Below are 6,032 nucleotides of genomic sequence, written 5' to 3'. Positions count from 1 at the left end.
TAGTTTAACGGAAAACGCTGCTATCTCATATTAGCTGCCTGTCTCATAATAGGAGGCTTTCCTTTATATCATTCTCAATCTTTCTCTATCAACTTTTTTTACCAGGGATGTAATTATTTCAATGAGCCAAGAAAATTATATATATTTACAAATTTGTATCTATCTAAAAATATTTTTACTTCAACAAATTCTTTCTATGTAAATAGATAAAAGATAAAACTAGTGACTTCTGTTAAGTCGACACTCGTAGATATTCTTTCTTGCACCAACTGCGGAAGCCAGTCGAAGTTTGTAGTGTAAACAAGGCAAGAACAGGCGCAGTGCACATTTACCCTCACAAGACTAAAACCTTATCCGGAATGCCTCATTTCGTTTGCTACTGTTTATACCTCTCAACGGAAGTTTTGTCAAATCATTCGGTATTTGTGTATGTCGCCAAAAATCCTTGACATGAAGGAATAAAAGAAGAAAAAGAGAAAAGAAAGAATCGAATCAATTTCATATGAGTATCTCACCTCAGATAAAATATTTTTCCTCTAGTTCGAGATATTATTGTATGAAAGATACGCATTAAGAATTGAAAAAATAAAAAAACTATCGATGACTAAAGATAAATGTACCATTTAATTGACATGACTCTATTATTGGATAAAATGACAAAAAATTTTAAATGTTAAGCTTTTATGTTAAGTTATATGTACGATCTAAATAAATTCGTTGTTTATAAAAATTTAATAACGAATTTACTTAAAATCGTACATATTATTAAAAACTTAGTATTGAAATTTTTTTATCGCTTATTTGTCCAATAAAGTGGGTTACGTCCATTAATTGTCATGTAGCACAGAATTTGAAGCAATATTTCTGCAAAATCTGTGTTGTATGGCATTGCATTTTGCAGCAATATTGCAGCAATGTTGCTGCAACTTTGTGCTGTAAGGGTGGTACATTTATCTTATCAGATGTTTTTGCTGAAAACATTATAAATTTGTTGGAGAAATTTTTATTAATATGTAAGATTAAAATTATGAGTTGTGTAAGATGATCTTTATGAAAAAAATTAATATTATTACATTAGTTAAGATACTTGTAAGGTACTTTGCAAAATATTTTTATGTATCATGCAAATAGTAATGATTTTTTTATTTTAATTGAATATTCTTATTTCCATGTATTTTTTAAGAATAGAAAATCATTCGCGACTCGCTATTTCGCGTAAAGACAATACAGTTCCACGCTACGTAACTTGATGTGAGACACTATCTTGTTTCTTGATACAATTAGATTATATCTTTAGGATAGCGTATTTTTTGTTTTACATTGTAATCGAGCTACATAATGTTATTAAAAATTTTATATTAAATGATTTTTATAAATATTTTTGATGACGCAATACGCACATCAAAATGATAATAAATAATGTCGGCTTGTTTGAGTTCCTCATATTAGCGCTTAATTAAATAACTTATTGTTAGATACAAGCAGAAAGATAAGCATGGCATAAAAAAAAGCATCACACGTCATATCCTTTCTATGCATTCCACGTATTCTCAAACTATTAATATAATTTTTGTCGAATTCTGTCGATATTTTATTAGTCAAACAGAACATTTCTCCATGAAAAAATTTTTTTGTTAAATAATTTTTTCCTTTCCATATCTTATCCTGTCTTCTCATCACGTGAGAGAGATAAAGTTTAAAATCAAGAATATTATTATCTCTTCTATAAGCAGTAAAGATCAATAATCTATCAAATGTTACTTTGAATAACATCATAATAAAAAACGACATATTGAATAATAATAAAATGTAGACAAATTCATAATAAAATGTTGTAGATAAATTCAATTATATGTTTATAAAACCTGATCTTCATGTGCAGCGAGATTATCAAGTTAAACAAATAAAAAGTAACGTTAAGTTATTAACATAAGTGTTGGCAAGGATACTTTATTATTTCAGGACAAATCAAGCTAAACACGTATCGCTGCTGTTCACGGGAATGTATAAGAGATAAGCGGATAGACGTATGGAAACCATATCGCTGAGGTCATCGTTAATACTTCGTAGGATGTCGGAGATGCATCTCCTCGCATTGCTACGAATACAAATAATGGATATAATAGACGGATAATAAATAACAGGAAGTACTTGTTGTTCTTTATAACGATTATTGATTTTATAAATCAAATTCGAAACACTGCCATGTCTCCAGATTGACGGAAAAATACGATTTTAGAGACTTGTATAATATTTAATAAATAAAAAAATGGAAGGAAATAAGATCTTGAGAAGTTGGTAGAAGGAATGTAAGAAGGAATGGCTAAAAAATCCGCGAAAGTGCGAAAACTTTTTGTATAAAAATGCACGCATGAAATACACTAAAATGTAACACCATGTAATTCTAATATTTCTAATCATTAATATATTTGTGAAAACATATTTCGTATTTATAATCTGCACACCGTCTCTATATTCATTCATATTTCTTAATACATGTGATCCTAATCATTTAAATGCGTGTAATATAATAAGTTTAACGATATATATACGATTCCAGAATTTAATCAGAAAGATCTTGCAATAACTTCTCTATTTTATTTGTAAAGCTGTCAACCAATATTTTGTCAGCATTAAAATATGTTCCGAACGATCTTTTTAAATTATGGGCGTTTATTTTTTCCATACATCTTTTTCATTGTTTTCCTTTCATTTCTGTTTAACTTTTCTTTTTATCATATAAATTATAGATAGTTTTCAGTTGAAAAATAAAAGTAACAATTTGCGCATGTGTTTCCTATGTATAAATTCCATAAATCTCTCAGACAATACGCAATGTCACTATCTCTTTATCGTCTTTCATATATATTTTAACGCCCAATTGCGCCAATAGGCAATGCCTCATTTTCCCTCTTCAAAGAGAAAAAGACAGATAAAAGAAAGTTTCAAAGTAACGTTGGTACAATATAATCAGGCTTTAGACATGTTTTAAAAAATATCTTTATGATATCTTTATATTTTATATATAATTATATATATAAAATATAAAACATCTTTATATATAAAATATAAAACATCTAGTGTTCTCGTCCCGTTTCTCGATTCTTACGTCTAGTTGCGTGTATCGTTTTCACGATATGCTATGAGTTATACACCGTCCAGATTCAACTCGATGTTTGCCGCTAGTAACTTTGAACTTCTGTAGGATTCTGTAGTTTGTAGCTTAATTTGTTGTAAAACATAATTTGAAAAATATAACTCGTTGCAGATACAATTGAGGCAAAATTGATAAAGCAACTCAGACAGCAAACATATTATACATTCTTTAATGTTAGATTATTATCCAATAAATATTCTTATCAGGAAAAATACTTAAGAATTTTTTACATATTCATCAATATTTAGATTTCTCTAATACATACGATATATTTCAAAGCTATAATTTTTCGAGACGTTAATAGAAAGAGCTCTTTTCTAAATATTGATTTAGAAAGGCACTAATTCATATGCCCAAGTCAGAAATGATAATGAAATCAAGATCGAATGTCGATGTAAAGTACCATTGAGAAAAGAACGTATAAAATGTCATAATAATATTTCTTTAAATAAAATAAAATTGATATCTGATTGAAAATATCATAATGTTACTAAAAAGGGGAGGGAGCTTTTTTTCAATCTACAATCATAATGTGCGCAATTATACACTTTAACATCACGTGCTTTCAAATCATAATTTTCATCACGATCATAGCGGATGAAGATCGAACGTGCGCGTGCTGCAGCGGAAACCTCCAAGGCGGGAAAGGGTCTCGTTAATACCTTCGCGAGAGAGATCACGCAGGGGACATAAAGCGCCACTTCCGGACGCAGTAAAGCGAGAGTTTTCGCGCGTGGGCGACGGCAACGCTTTGAAGTGCGACGGCGGAACTGCGTAACGTGCAGCTGCGGGCCACGTCCCTGTATTCTCGCGGATAATTGTTCCTTTCTTCTTTCTTCTTTTATATGGCGAGGTGATTATGCGGCAAGCTGCTGCGAGATTCGCCAGTCGGATGACATTTCGACGACGCTGGGGGCTGCATTTCCGGCATGGCGCGCGATACGTCGATCTCTGCGATTTCAAGGAAATTTCTCTTGTATCGTGTAATTGTTATACATATCTATCGCGTATCCGCTCTCTAAAGATAAACGGGAATCGTTGATATATCGCTCCTTCATGTTTAAGATAAGAAAATCGACTGCTATACAATGATCGAGTAAAATAATGCAAGCACGTAAAAGGATCACGACATATCGCAAAAATCAAGCAAGTATCGACGATCGTTAACTGATTGCGCCACTAATGTCTATTTTTCTATTGTATTAATTTTAAACTCGATCTAATTTATTTTTTTACTTTCCTAATTAAGTAAGGGGGGAGGTGGGAATCGCTTCGCGTGGAAAGTCATAAAATATACTTTATAGTAGAAAATTTCCGTTTCATATTATAGGAAGGAGACATCATTTTTCAAACTTTTTTATAATAACTTTTTAATGAATAGCGACTGTCACTTAAAATTTGTTGCAGATCAGGATTATGACCTTGACAACATATGTCAAGACCAAGATTATGGAGGTGACCCTTTTGTATATATTTACCTTAAATTTATCAGTGTGATAGCAGATAATCAAAGCCAGATTTCTTAGTCTGTTACAATCTTTTTCTTTATATTCTTCTGTTATAGTTCAAATCTAGCTAGAGAGATAATAATATATGTCGGAAAGGAAGTCAAGCCTGCCTGTACTAGATAAATAAAATGTTTATAAAATTAAGCATACACAGATTAACAGATGCTGTGCGGATGCTGTATGGATGCGCGGATGTATTGCGGATGCAATGCGAATTCGAAGTGTCCGCGCTGTAGATGCCATGGTCGACCAGATAGAAATCAGATTAGAAATAATATTTAAGCTATATGATCAAAACGATACATATATATAGAAAATCTATCAAATATTTCATATACATAATCTGAAATTTATGAACAAAAACATGATATTCAAATAGTTTCTTTCCTATATCTGATTCTATCGGATTTTTAGAGCAGGGGACAGCAGAGATTGAAAATTGAATATAAATATAAAAAGTATAAAATCCTAAATATATTCAAAATATAAAAAGTAACGTAACTGTAAAATTCGTTACCAAAAAAAGGTTGCTGTTAAAGTTTAGACAAAAAAAGATAATATCTTTACCAGTCCGTTATCAAAAAAATAATTTGTAACATAACAGTTTACAAGTAACGTGTTATTTCATTTCCTGTTAAAAATTATAAAAATTATTAATATAAAAAAGAGGAGGCCTATAATATATCAACATTATATGTACTTACATCATAATTTTGTATCATAATATCAGAAATTATTTCATAATTTCTTTTTATAATCAAAACGACTTAAACGAAGATTCCAACGTGGATTACTTCGTGGATCACCTACCCACGGAATGTGTTAATTGCAATAAAATTTATCCAATACGTATGTCATACATTGTGGTTATAATATGATAATGTATGTACATTATACGCTAAATAATTCTTTACTGCAACTTCAATTGCAAATTTTTTACGATTGGTGATATGTGATCAAGCACTTTGAAAAAATTTTTAAATTATATGCAGAGCTGAAAATTGCAGAAAATAATCATTCTCATTCTCATATTCAATAAAAAAATTCTTTATTGAAATTATTTAGAGTTGTTGATCAATTCGAATAGATATATACAATCTAGGAGATTGATCATAAATCTTTAAAGAACTTTTTTATTTTTCGCTATGAAGAATTTTATGTAAAAAAAGTTATATAAAAAATAAAAAATTTATATGTTTTGCGTTACGTATGAAACTTTACTCTTCATTAATTCACGCTCGGGGAAAAAATTCGTAACGATCCCCTAAAATTGTTTTCTTTTCAGAAAATTTCAAGAAATTGCGTGTGGTTTTTGGAAAATTATGGACTGAAAGAAAAGTACTTCCTGTAAATCTATCTCAAGAGGG

This window comes from Acromyrmex echinatior, chromosome 3 (genome assembly GCF_024713525.1).
Source record: "Acromyrmex echinatior isolate Ae372 chromosome 3, ASM2471352v2, whole genome shotgun sequence".
Classification (NCBI taxonomy): Eukaryota; Metazoa; Arthropoda; class Insecta; order Hymenoptera; family Formicidae; genus Acromyrmex; species Acromyrmex echinatior.
The sequence above is the reverse complement of the archived record's forward strand: the minus strand, read 5'-3'. Positions refer to the sequence as shown.